A 15000-nucleotide genomic window follows, 5' to 3' on the forward strand; every position below is an offset into this window, starting at 1 on the left:
TTACTGAGTTGTTCCAAAAGTATTTGGTTAATGAGTTGCTGCCCAAAAACAATTTGGTTAATCAGTTGCCACTTCAACTTGCGGCTGCGGTTGGTTATAATTAGTGTTGTCGGGCTTAATACTCGCTAAGGGGGTGCATGGCCGACCATAGCCGGGATGGAGGCTGTTATTTCGGTGTTATTTCTGAGTCGCCTTGCCATAATTTGGTTACTGAGTTGCTGTTAAAGATTTTGGTTAATGAGTTGCTTCAAAAGTTTTTGGTTAATGAGTTGCTGCCCAAAAACAATTTGGTTTATCAGTTGCCACTTCAACTTGCGGCTGCGGTTGGTTATAATTAGTGTTGTCGGGCTTAATACTCGCTAAGGGGGTGCATGTCGGACCGTAGCCGAGTTGGAGGGTGTTATTTCGGTGTAGTTTTTAATTTTTTCTCGATGTGGCTGATGGTGGTGGGTTTTTTTTCTGTGGAAGATAGGAGTGTGGGTTGTGGGAAGCGAAGTTGCTGGTGGGATTTTGTGTGAGTGGTGCAGTATTTGCAGGCCGATTGTCCGTTCTCGTAAGCGAAGTTGATGGGCCGCTTTTGTGTGAGGTTGGAAGTAGTATTGTCAAGGCGAGTTTCCGTTCTCGGCAGCGAAGTTGATGGGCCGATTGGGTGTGAGTGGTGTTAATGTGTGCTATTTGCAGTGTATGAATTGCCAGGCTGGCCAAGGCGTTGCTTCTGGGAATTGTTGGGGACTGGGCTGTTTAGAAAGGCCGGTGGCGGGCGCTCCGTTCCCGACTCCCGTGTCCGATTAGGGTGGGGGACGGCTGGTTGGAAAGCCCCGACGCTGGCGCAGATTATATTGCCGGACTGGCCCCTGGCGAGTTGGGCAAAGTGTCGCAGTCCGGCAGCGGGTAACAGGCCAGCGGTCAGCGGCAGCTTATCGGTGATAACTTCGGGAAGGAAAGTCCGATCCGGTCGGGGTGAACTGCGACTGAACGGGGTGGTGGGGCCGCACAGACCAGTAGCGGGCTTGTGTAGCTGCCTCTTGGCCCGGCCGAGGTACAGCCGTTGGCTGGAGACCGCTTTCCGACTGCTGAGCCGGTGCCGCGGGGACCCACCTTGACGCGCCGGCTGTCCGAGCAAGCCAGGGGCAAGGGGCATCCATAGGTACCAGAAGGGAGTCGGTCCGACACCGGGAAGTCGGGTGCCCGTCGCTCCGAATCGAGCCCGGTGTTTTCGTGCGTGTAACAGGGCGGGCGTTTGGACCCGGTTGTCCGGGAGCGGGTCCCCAACGGCGGGAGATTGCCTGGGTTTGGCCGGCCGGCAGTCGAACGCCTTTGGCTCCGGACTCCCGTGTCCGATTTCGGTCAGGGAGGGCTGGTTGGAAAGCCCCGACGCTGGCGCACACTATATTATCGGCCTGGGCCCCGGCAAGTTCGGGAAAGTGTCGCAGTCCCGTTCCGGCGGCCGCCCCGTCGGTCAGCGGCAGCTTATCGCGGATAACTTCGGGACGGAAAGTCCGATCCGGTCGGGGTGAACTGCGACTGAACGGGGTGGCGGGGCCGCACAGACCAGTAGCGGGCTTGTGTAGCTGCCTCTTGGCCCGGCCGAGGTACAGCCGTTGGCTGGAGACCGCTTTCCGACTGCTGAGCCGGTGCCGCGGGGACCCACCTTGACGCGCCGGCTGTCCGAGCAAGCCAGGGGCAAGGGGCATCCAGTGGTACCAGAAGGGAGTCGGTCCGACACCGGGAAGTCGGGTGCCCGTCGCTCCGAATCGAGCCCGGGGTTTTCGTGCGTGTAACAGGGCGGGCGTTTGGACCCGGTTGTCCGGGAGCGGGTCCGCAACGGCGGGAGATTGCCTGGGTTTGGCCGGCCGGCAGTCAAACGCCTTTCGCTCCGGACTCCCGTGTCCGATTTCGGTCAGGGAGGGCTCGTTGGAAAGCCCCGGCGCTGGCGCACACTATATTATCGGCCTGGACCCCGGCAAGTTCGGGAAAGTGTCGCAGTCCCGTAGCGGCTGCCGCCCCGTCGGTCAGCGGCAGCTTATCGGGGATAACTTCGGGACGGAAAGTCCGATCCGGTTGGGGTGAACTGCGACTGAACGGGGTGGGGGGGCCGCACAGACCAGTAGCGGGCTTGTGCAGCTGCCGCTTGGCCCGGCCGAGGTACAGCCGTTGGCTGGAGACCGCTTTCCGACTGCTGAGCCGGAGCCGCGGGGGCCCACCTTGACGCGCCGGCTGTCCTAGCAAGCCAGGGGCAAGGGGCATCCAGTGGTACCGGAACAGAGTCGGTCCGACACCGGGAAGCCGGGTGCCCGTCGCTCCGAATCGAGCCCGGTGTTTTCGTGCGTGTAACAGGGCGGGCGTTTGGACCCGGTTGTCCGGGAGCGGGTCCGCAACGGCGGGAGGTTGCCTGTGTTTGGCCGGCCGGCAGTCGAACGCCTTTGGCTCCGGACTCCCGTGTCCGATTTCGGTCAGGGAGGGCTCGTTGGAAAGCCCCGGCGCTGGCGCACACTATATTATCGGCCTGGACCCCGGCAAGTTCGGGAAAGTGTCGCAGTCCCGTAGCGGCTGCCGCCCCGTCGGTCAGCGGCAGCTTATCGGGGATAACTTCGGGACGGAAAGTCCGATCCGGTTGGGGTGAACTGCTACTGAACGGGGTGGGGGGGCCGCACAGACCAGTAGCGGGCTTGTGCAGCTGCCGCTTGGCCTGGCCGAGGTACAGCCGTTGGCTGGAGACCGCTTTCCGACTGCTGAGCCGGAGCCGCGGGGGCCCACCTTGACGCGCCGGCTGTCCTAGCAAGCCAGGGGCAAGGGGCATCCAGTGGTACCGGAACGGAGTCGGTCCGACACCGGGAAGCCGGGTGCCCGTCGCTCCGAATCGAGCCCGGTGTTTTCGTGCGTGTAACAGGGCGGGCGTTTGGACCCGGTTGTCCGGGAGCGGGTCCGCAACGGCGGGAGGTTGCCTGAGTTTGGCCGGCCGGCAGTCGAACGCCTTTGGCTCCGGACTCCCGTGTCCGATTTCGGTCAGGGAGGGCTCATTGGAAAGCCCCGGCGCTGGCGCACACTATATTATCGGACTGGATCCCGGCAAGTTCGGGAAAGTGTCGGCGACCCGTACCGGCTGCCGCCCCGTCGGTCAGCGGCAGCTTATCGGGGATAACTTCGGGAAGGAAAGTCCGATCCGGTCGGGGTCAACTGCCACTGAACGGGGTGGCGGGGCCGCACAGACCAGTAGCGGGCTTGTGTAGCTGCCCCTTTCCCCGGCCGAGGTACAGCCGTTGGCTGGAGACCGCTTTCCGACTGCTGAGCCGGAGCCGCGGGGGCCCACCTTGACGCGCCGGCTGTCCTAGCAAGCCAGGGGCAAGGGGCATCCAAGGGTACCGGAACGGAGTCGGTCCGACACCGGGAAGCCGGGTGCCCGTCGCTCCGAATCGAGCCCGGTGTTTTCGTGCGTGTAACGAGGCGGGCGTTTGGACCCGGTTGTCCTGGAGCGGGTCCGCAACGGCGGGGGATTGCCTGTGTTTGGCCGGCCGGCAGTCGAACGCCTATCGCTCTGGACTCCCGTGTCCGATTTCGGTCAGGGAGGGCTCGTTGGAAAGCCCCGGCGCTGGCGCACACTATATTATCGGCCTGGACCCCGGCAAGTTCGGCAAAGTGTCGCCATCCCGCAGCGGCTGACGGGCCGCCGGTGAGCGGCAGCTTATCGGGCATAACTTCGGGAGGGAAAGTCCGATCCGGTCCGGATCAACGGCAGCCGAACGGGGTGGCGGGCCCGCACAGACCAGTGCCTGGCTTGTGTAGCTGCCCCTTTCCCCGGCCGAGGTACAGCCGTTGGCTGGAGACCACTTTCCGACCACTGAGACGGCGGGGCGGGGGGCGGCCTGCACGCGCCGGCTGCCAGAGCAAGCCAGGGGCAAGGGGCATCCAACGGTATCTGAACGGAGTCGGTCCGACACCGGGAAGCCGGGTGCCCGTCGCTCCGAATCGAGCCTGGGGTGTACGTGTGTTTAACAAGGCGGGCGTTTGGACCCGGTTGCCCGGCACCAGTCGAACGCCTGTCGCTCCCGACTCCCGTGTCCGATTTCGTTCGGGGATGGCTCGTTGGAAAGCCCCGGCTCCGGCGCACACTATATTGCCGAAGTGGCCCCGGGCGAGTTCGGGAAAGTGTCGCCGTCCCGCAGCGGCTGACGGGCCGTCGGTCAGCGGCAGCTTATCGGGGATAACTTCGGGAAGGAAAGTCCGATCCGGTCGGGGACAACGGCAGCTGAACGGGGTGGCGGGGCCGCACAGAGCAGTGCCTCGCTTGTGTAGCTGCCTCTTTCCGCGGCCGAGGTACAGCCGTTGGCTGGAGACCGCTTTCCGACCACTGAGACGGCGGGGCAGGGGGCGGCCTGCACGCGCCGGCTGCCAGAGCAAGCCAGGGGCAAGGGGCATCCAGCGGTATCTGAACGGAGTCGGTCCGACACCGAGAAGCCGGGTGCCCGTCGCTCCGAAGCGAGACCGGGGTTTTTCGTGTGTAACGTGGCGGGCCTTTGGACCCGGTTGGCCGGGCGGCAGTGGAACACACACAGACACTCGCATACACTGAGAGAGACAGAGAGAAGATAGAGATACACAGAGTGAGAAAGACAAAGTCAACTCAGTAACTGAAATGTGAAAACTGACAACTGGGAAACCAAAAGTCAGAGTGGCAAATGATGAACCAAGGTGGCAAATGATTAACTGAAAACTTGTCATTCACATTTGGGACGGAATTCCGGATGGGAGTGTATTCGGCCGCCTTACCGGGGCTTGGGGGTGCTGCTTTCCCGCTTGTGGAACCGAGTTGGGGTCGTCAAATGGCCTGGTGCATTGTTTGAAACACTGGTTAATGAGTTGTCAAGGTCGGAAATCATAGAACATAAGAGCAGCTCATTAACTGAAATTTTGAACATCGACAACTGGTTAACCAAAAGCCAGAGCGACAAATGATTAACCAAGGAGGCAACTCATTAACTGAATTTCGAACATCGACAACTGGTTAACCAAGAGTCAGAGCGACAAATGATTAACCAAGGAGGCAACTCATTAACTGAATTTCGAACATCGACAACTGGTTAACCAAAAGACACAGGGACAAATGAGTAACCAAAGGGCCAACTCATTAACTGAAATTTCAAAGAGGCAACTCATTAACTGAAATTTTGAACATCGACAACTGGATAACCAAAAGCCAGAGCGACAAATGATTAACCAAGGAGGCAACTCATTAACTGAATTTCGAACATCGACAACTGGTTAACCAAATGTCAGAGCGACAAATGATTAACCAAGGAGGCAACTCATTAACTGAATTTCGAACATCGACAACTGGTTAACCAAATGTCAGAGCGACAAATGAGTAACCAAGGAGGCAACTCAATAACTGAATTTCGAACATCGACAACTGGTTAACCAAGAGTCAGGGCGACAAATGATTAACCAAGGAGGCAACTCATTAACTGAATTTCGAACATCGACAACTGGGTAACCAAAAGACACAGGGACAAATGAGTAACCAAAGGGCCAACTCATTAACTGAAATTTCAAAGAGGCAACTCATTAACTGAAATTTTGAACATCGACAACTGGATAACCAAATGTCAGAGCGACAAATGAGTAACCAAGCAGGCAACTGATTAACTGAAAACTTGTCATTCACATTTGGGACGGAATTCACGATGGGAATGTATTCGGCCCCCTTACCGGGCCTTGGGGTGCTGCTTTCCCGCTTGTGGAACCGAGTTGGGGTCGTCAAATGGCCTGGTGCATTGTTTGAAACACTGGTTAATGAGTTGTCAAGGTCGGAAATCATAGAACATAAGAGCAGCTCATTAACTGAAATTTTGAACATCGACAACTGGTTAACCAAAAGCCAGAGCGACAAATGATTAACCAAGGAGGCAACTCAGTAACTGAATTTCGAACATCGACAACTGGTTAACCAAAAGACACAGGGACAAATGAGTAACCAAAGGGCCAACTCATTAACTGAAATTTCAAAGAGGCAACTCATTAACTGAAATTTTGAACATCGACAACTGGTTAACCAAAAGCCAGAGCGACAAATGATTAACCAAGGAGGCAACTCACTAACTGAATTTCGAACATCGACAACTGGTTAACCAAATGTCAGAGCGACAAATGATTAACCAAGGAGGCAACTCATTAACTGAATTTCGAACATCGACAACTGGTTAACCAAAAGACACAGGGACAAATGAGTAACCAAAGGGCCAACTCATTAACTGAAATTTCAAAGAGGCAACTCATTAACTGAAATTTTGAACATCGACAACTGGTTAACCAAAAGCCAGAGCGACAAATGATTAACCAAGGAGGCAACTCATTAACTGAATTTCGAACATCGACAACTGGTTAACCAAAAGACACAGGGACAAATGAGTCACCAAAGGGCCAACTCATTAACTGAAATTTCAAAGAGGCAACTCATTAACTGAAATTTTGAACATCGACAACTGGTTAACCAAAAGCCAGAGCGACAAATGATTAACCAAGGAGGCAACTCATTAACTGAATTTCGAACATCGACAACTGGGTAACCAAAAGACACAGGGACAAATGAGTAACCAAAGGGCCAACTCATTAACTGAAATTTCAAAGAGGCTACTCATTAACTGAAATTTGAACATCGACAACTGGTTAACCAAATGTCAGAGCGACAAATGAGTAACCAAGCAGGCAACTGATTAACTGAAAACTTGTCTTTCACATTTGGGACGGAATTCACGATGGGAATGTATTCGGCCCCCTTACCGGGCCTTGGGGTGCTGCTTTCCCGCTTGTGGAACCGAGTTGGGGTCGTCAAATGGCCTGGTGCATTGTTTGAAACACTGGTTAATGAGTTGTCAAGGTAGGAAATCATAGAACATAAGAGCAGCTCATTAACTGAAATTTTGAACATCGACAACTGGTTAACCAAAAGCCAGAGCGACAAATGATTAACCAAGGAGGCAACTCATTAACTGAATTTCGAACATCGACAACTGGTTAACCAAAAGACACAGGGACAAATGAGTCACCAAAGGGCCAACTCATTAACTGAAATTTCAAAGAGGCAACTCATTAACTGAAATTTTGAACATCGACAACTGGTTAACCAAAAGCCAGAGCGACAAATGATTAACCAAGGAGGCAACTCATTAACTGAATTTCGAACATCGACAACTGGTTAACCAAATGTCAGAGCGACAAATGATTAACCAAGGAGGCAACTCATTAACTGAATTTCGAACATCGACAACTGGTTAACCAAGAGTCAGGGCGACAAATGATTAACCAAGGAGGCAACTCATTAACTGAATTTCGAACATCGACAACTGGGTAACCAAAAGACACAGGGACAAATGAGTAACCAAAGGGCCAACTCATTAACTGAAATTTCAAAGAGGCAACTCATTAACTGAAATTTTGAACATCGACAACTGGTTAACCAAATGTCAGAGCGACAAATGAGTAACCAAGCAGGCAACTGATTAACTGAAAACTTGTCATTCACATTTGGGACGGAATTCACGATGGGAATGTATTCGGCCCCCTTACCGGGCCTTGGGGTGCTGCTTTCCCGCTTGTGGAACCGAGTTGGGGTCGTCAAATGGCCTGGTGCATTGTTTGAAACACTGGTTAATGAGTTGTCAAGGTCGGAAATCATAGAACATAAGAGCAGCTCATTAACTGAAATTTTGAACATCGACAACTGGTTAACCAAAAGCCAGAGCGACAAATGATTAACCAAGGAGGCAACTCATTAACTGAATTTCGAACATCGACAACTGGTTAACCAAAAGACACAGGGACAAATGAGTAACCAAAGGGCCAACTCATTAACTGAAATTTCAAAGAGGCAACTCATTAACTGTAATTTTGAACATCGACAACTGGTTAACCAAAAGCCAGAGCGACAAATGATTAACCAAGGAGGCAACTCATTAACTGAATTTCGAACATCGACAACTGGATAACCAAATGTCAGAGCGACAAATGATTAACCAAGGAGGCAACTCAGTAACTGAATTTCGAACATCGACAACTGGTTAACCAAGAGTCAGGGCGACAAATGATTAACCAAGGAGGCAACTCATTAACTGAATTTCGAACATCGACAACTGGGTAACCAAAAGACACAGGGACAAATGAGTAACCAAAGGGCCAACTCATTAACTGAAATTTCAAAGAGGCTACTCATTAACTGAAATTTGAACATCGACAACTGGATAACCAAATGTCAGAGCGACAAATGATTAACCAAGGAGGCAACTCACTAACTGAATTTCGAACATCGACAACTGGTTAACCAAATGTCAGAGCGACAAATGATTAACCAAGGAGGCAACTCATTAACTGAATTTCGAACATCGACAACTGGTTAACCAAAAGACACAGGGACAAATGAGTAACCAAAGGGCCAACTCATTAACTGAAATTTCAAAGAGGCAACTCATTAACTGAAATTTTGAACATCGACAACTGGTTAACCAAAAGCCAGAGCGACAAATGATTAACCAAGGAGGCAACTCATTAACTGAATTTCGAACATCGACAACTGGTTAACCAAAAGACACAGGGACAAATGAGTCACCAAAGGGCCAACTCATTAACTGAAATTTCAAAGAGGCAACTCATTAACTGAAATTTTGAACATCGACAACTGGTTAACCAAAAGCCAGAGCGACAAATGATTAACCAAGGAGGCAACTCATTAACTGAATTTCGAACATCGACAACTGGGTAACCAAAAGACACAGGGACAAATGAGTAACCAAAGGGCCAACTCATTAACTGAAATTTCAAAGAGGCTACTCATTAACTGAAATTTGAACATCGACAACTGGTTAACCAAATGTCAGAGCGACAAATGAGTAACCAAGCAGGCAACTGATTAACTGAAAACTTGTCTTTCACATTTGGGACGGAATTCACGATGGGAATGTATTCGGCCCCCTTACCGGGCCTTGGGGTGCTGCTTTCCCGCTTGTGGAACCGAGTTGGGGTCGTCAAATGGCCTGGTGCATTGTTTGAAACACTGGTTAATGAGTTGTCAAGGTAGGAAATCATAGAACATAAGAGCAGCTCATTAACTGAAATTTTGAACATCGACAACTGGTTAACCAAAAGCCAGAGCGACAAATGATTAACCAAGGAGGCAACTCATTAACTGAATTTCGAACATCGACAACTGGTTAACCAAAAGACACAGGGACAAATGAGTCACCAAAGGGCCAACTCATTAACTGAAATTTCAAAGAGGCAACTCATTAACTGAAATTTTGAACATCGACAACTGGTTAACCAAAAGCCAGAGCGACAAATGATTAACCAAGGAGGCAACTCATTAACTGAATTTCGAACATCGACAACTGGTTAACCAAATGTCAGAGCGACAAATGATTAACCAAGGAGGCAACTCATTAACTGAATTTCGAACATCGACAACTGGTTAACCAAGAGTCAGGGCGACAAATGATTAACCAAGGAGGCAACTCATTAACTGAATTTCGAACATCGACAACTGGGTAACCAAAAGACACAGGGACAAATGAGTAACCAAAGGGCCAACTCATTAACTGAAATTTCAAAGAGGCAACTCATTAACTGAAATTTTGAACATCGACAACTGGTTAACCAAATGTCAGAGCGACAAATGAGTAACCAAGCAGGCAACTGATTAACTGAAAACTTGTCATTCACATTTGGGACGGAATTCACGATGGGAATGTATTCGGCCCCCTTACCGGGCCTTGGGGTGCTGCTTTCCCGCTTGTGGAACCGAGTTGGGGTCGTCAAATGGCCTGGTGCATTGTTTGAAACACTGGTTAATGAGTTGTCAAGGTCGGAAATCATAGAACATAAGAGCAGCTCATTAACTGAAATTTTGAACATCGACAACTGGTTAACCAAAAGCCAGAGCGACAAATGATTAACCAAGGAGGCAACTCATTAACTGAATTTCGAACATCGACAACTGGTTAACCAAAAGACACAGGGACAAATGAGTAACCAAAGGGCCAACTCATTAACTGAAATTTCAAAGAGGCAACTCATTAACTGTAATTTTGAACATCGACAACTGGTTAACCAAAAGCCAGAGCGACAAATGATTAACCAAGGAGGCAACTCATTAACTGAATTTCGAACATCGACAACTGGATAACCAAATGTCAGAGCGACAAATGATTAACCAAGGAGGCAACTCAGTAACTGAATTTCGAACATCGACAACTGGTTAACCAAGAGTCAGGGCGACAAATGATTAACCAAGGAGGCAACTCATTAACTGAATTTCGAACATCGACAACTGGGTAACCAAAAGACACAGGGACAAATGAGTAACCAAAGGGCCAACTCATTAACTGAAATTTCAAAGAGGCTACTCATTAACTGAAATTTGAACATCGACAACTGGATAACCAAATGTCAGAGCGACAAATGAGTAACCAAGCAGGCAACTGATTAACTGAAAACTTGTCATTCACATTTGGGACGGAATTCACGATGGGAATGTATTCGGCCCCCTTACCGGGCCTTGGGGTGCTGCTTTCCCGCTTGTGGAACCGAGTTGGGGTCGTCAAATGGCCTGGTGCATTGTTTGAAACACTGGTTAATGAGTTGTCAAGGTAGGAAATCATAGAACATAAGAGCAGCTCATTAACTGAAATTTTGAACATCGACAACTGGTTAACCAAAAGCCAGAGCGACAAATGATTAACCAAGGAGGCAACTCATTAACTGAATTTCGAACATCGACAACTGGTTAACCAAAAGACACAGGGACAAATGAGTAACCAAAGGGCCAACTCATTAACTGAAATTTCAAAGAGGCAACTCAATAACTGAAATTTTGAACATCGACAACTGGTTAACCAAAAGCCAGAGCGACAAATGATTAACCAAGGAGGCAACTCATTAACTGAATTTCGAACATCGACAACTGGGTAACCAAAAGACACAGGGACAAATGAGTAACCAAAGGGCCAACTCATTAACTGAAATTTCAAAGAGGCTACTCATTAACTGAAATTTGAACATCGACAACTGGTTAACCAAATGTCAGAGCGACAAATGAGTAACCAAGCAGGCAACTGATTAACTGAAAACTTGTCATTCACATTTGGGACGGAATTCACGATGGGAATGTATTCGGCCCCCTTACCGGGCCTTGGGGTGCTGCTTTCCCGCTTGTGGAACCGAGTTGGGGTCGTCAAATGGCCTGGTGCATTGTTTGAAACACTGGTTAATGAGTTGTCAAGGTCGGAAATCATAGAACATAAGAGCAGCTCATTAACTGAAATTTTGAACATCGACAACTGGTTAACCAAAAGACACAGGGACAAATGAGTAACCAAAGGGCCAACTCATTAACTGAAATTTCAAAGAGGCAACTCATTAACTGAAATTTTGAACATCGACAACTGGTTAACCAAGAGTCAGAGCGACAAATGATTAACCAAGGAGGCAACTCATTAACTGAATTTCGAACATCGACAACTGGATAACCAAAAGACACAGGGACAAATGAGTAACCAAAGGGCCAACTCATTAACTGAAATTTCAAAGAGGCAACTCATTAACTGTAATTTTGAACATCGACAACTGGTTAACCAAAAGCCAGAGCGACAAATGAGTAACCAAGGAGGCAACTCATTAACTGAATTTCGAACATCGACAACTGGTTAACCAAAAGACACAGGGACAAATGAGTAACCAAAGGGCCAACTCATTAACTGAAATTTCAAAGAGGCAACTCATTAACTGAATTTCGAACATCGACAACTGGTTAACCAAATGTCAGAGCGACAAATGATTAACCAAGCAGGCAACTGATTAACTGAAATTTTAAAATTGACAACTGGATAACCAAAAGTGGGAACTCATGCTTCGGACGGGCTTACATACGGCAGGCTGACGCCCGGCAGAGGCCCGGGCTTCGCCTCCCTTGCGTAAGCGACCGTCTCCGAATCGATTAAAGGCGTAAAATCGGAGTTCAGAGCGGGAAAATTTTTTCCCGAAAACGGCCGGAAAAAAAAAAATGTCTCCTTTTCCGCCGAGCAGGGTGGCATTCGAACGGGCACGGGAAGCCGCGTCTAACGGTGTAAAAACGGCTTGGCTCCGACGCGGGAGTGCGGAGATATGGCCGTTCAAAGTTGTACTGGAAGTCCGGAAGGAGAAAAATTTGACTGCCTGTAGCCGAAAAAAGTTCCAGCGGTCGGTCACAAAAGTCAAATCCGTCCCGCTGATTTGACACTTGTCATTTCTGGCAGGGGGGATTGGCGGGGTACCTGGAGAATGGTAGGAGGTGGTTTTTCGAGACTTTGTCTGTTTTCCAGATTACTGTCTAGGGCCTCCAGGTCTGCAGAGACCGACCCGGGCTGCCGTCCAACCGACTTTTAACCCTTTTTGGGTGGAAATTTATTTCCATTTTTAACCAATTTTCGGGTTTTTGGTCGGGCTTAAAAACGGCAGCCTGACGCCCGGCAGAGGCCGGGGCTTCGGCTCCCTTGCGTAAGGGACCGTATACGAAACGATTAAAGCCGAAAAATCCGAGTTCAGAGCGGGAATTTTTTTTCCCGAAATCGGCCGAAAAATAAAAAAATTCTCCTTTTCCGCCGAGCAGGGCGGCATTCGAACGGGCACGGGAAGCCGCGTCTAACGGTGTAAAAACGGCTTGGCTCCGACGCGGGAGTGCGGAGATATGGCCGTTCAAAGTTGTACTGGAAGTCCGGAAGGAGAAAAATTTGACTGCCTGTAGCCGAAAAAAGTTCCAGCGGTCGGTCACAAAAGTCAAATCCGTCCCGCTGATTTGACACTTGTCATTTCTGGCAGGGGGGATTGGCGGGGTACCTGGAGAATGGTAGGAGGTGGTTTCTCGAGACTTTGTCTGTTTTCCAGATTACTGTCTAGGGCCTCCAGGTCTGCAGAGACCGACCAGGGCTGCCGTCCAACCGACTTTTAACCCTTTTTGGGTGGAAATTTATTTCCATTTTTAACCAATTTTCGGGTTTTTGGTCGGGCTTAAAAAACGGCAGCCTGACGCCTGGCAGAGGCCGGGGCTTCGGCTCCCCTTGCGTAAGGGACCGTATTCGACCCGATTAAGCCCCGAAAATGGATCCAAATGTCGGCCGACCAAGTAAGCTTGCTGGGGAGAGAGACTAAGTGCCGGGCTGGGCACCTCATTAACCAGTGAAAAGTTTTGGCTGCTGGAGAGACTAAGTCCCAGCCTGGGCACATCATTAACCATAAATGAAAAAGGCGAGGCCGAGTCTGGTGCATGGCTAACTGATTAACCAAATTGGCAAGGCCCGGGCTGAAAGTGAATGAGCGACCCGTGGCCAGGGGGCTGGAATGCGGGAGAGAATCCAACCCCCAAAATATGGAAGTCCGATGAGAAAATATTCGGCCGCCTTTTGCGGGCCTCGGGTGTTGCTTCCCGGCCTGGGAAAGTGAGTTGCTCCCGCCGAATTGACATGTGCATTTAACGATTTCGAGACATGATTAACCAAAACGCGGAAGTCCGATGAGAAAATATTAGGGCCCTTCAAGCGGGCCTCCGGTGATGCTTTCCGGCTTGGGAAAGTGAATTGCTCCCGCCGAATTGACATGTGCATTTAACGATTTCGAGACATGATTAACCAAAACGCGGAAGTCCGATGAGAAAATATTCGGCCGCCTTTTGCGGGCCTCGGGTGTTGCTTCCCGGCCTGGGAAAGTGATTTGCTACCGCCAAATTGACATGTGTCATTTCTGGCAAGTGTCTCAGGACATAGTTAATGAGTTGCAGTTTGGGAAATCATTAACCTCGTCGGAAGTCCCGATGAAGAAAAAAAAAAGTGCCATTTGCGGGGATTTGGGTGCTCCTGGTCGGATAGAGGTGGCCGTTTGACCCGCTGATTTGACACTTGTCATTTCTGGCAGGGGGGGTTGGCGGGGTGCCCGGAGATTTTCGGGAACACGATTTTCAGAACAAAATTCACTCAGCGGGAGCACTTTGAAAATGCCCGAAAAGTGTTACTTTGCTAAAAGGCTCATTTTATCAATATAGAGACCTTTCAAAGAGTATTGGAAAGTCATATTAAAGTGGTTTTGTGGCTTTTATGACTTAATGACAAAAAACTCTAAGTGTGAATCTGAAATCGTAGACAGACAGCAGAAACATATAAATAATTCCAGCGTCTAAGTTTCATTTGCTGTCTGTCACACAGGTGCCTCTGAACCGGTCAGGGCCTGTGACCCCACTGAGCTTGTGTTTTGTGGCTTATGCACACGCAGTGTTTGCACCAAGTTCCCCTGTGTTGTGCGCTCAGTGGGCCCGTCCAAGACAGCAGAAACAAGATGTACATGCCAGCGTCTTTAAAGTTTCATTTGTTGTCTTGTCACACAGGTGCCTCTGAACCGGTCAGGGCCTGTGACCCCACTGAGTTGTTTACTGGGGCTAATGCACAAGCAGTGTTTTGTCAGAGAGTTCCACTGTGTTGTGCGCTCAGTGGGTCCGTCTAAAATGACAAGACAGCAGAAACATTCCAGCGAGTTTCATTTGTTGTCTTGTCACACAGGTGCCTCTGAACGGGTCAGGGCCTGTGACCCCCGCTGAGTTGTTTACTGGGGCTAACGCACAAGCAGTGTTTGTCAGAGAGTTCCACTGTGTTGTGCGCTCAGTGGGTCCGTCTAAAATGACAAGACAGCAGAAACATTCCAGCGAGTTCCATTTGTTGTCTTGTCACACAGGTGCCTCTGAGCGGGTCAGGGCCTGTGACCCCATTGAGCTTTGTGAGCAACGTATGCACACGCAGTGTTTGCAACGAGATTCCCTGTGTTGTGCGCTCAGTGGGCCCGTACGACCGATTTGGTGACTCGCGTCCGTAGTGGGAGTCCCCGGGCCGGCCCAGTATAGAGAGAGGCTGGTGTTCAGGCTATTTCGGGGTTTCCTCTCGTTTCTGTCGCTGGTGACAAGACGGGCATGCACACGGCGAGTCAGAGAGAGAGGGT

Source organism: Somniosus microcephalus, unplaced genomic scaffold, assembly GCF_052327205.1.
Source record: "Somniosus microcephalus isolate GS21.2 unplaced genomic scaffold, FLI_Smic_1.0 scaffold679, whole genome shotgun sequence".
NCBI lineage: Eukaryota > Metazoa > Chordata > Chondrichthyes > Squaliformes > Somniosidae > Somniosus > Somniosus microcephalus.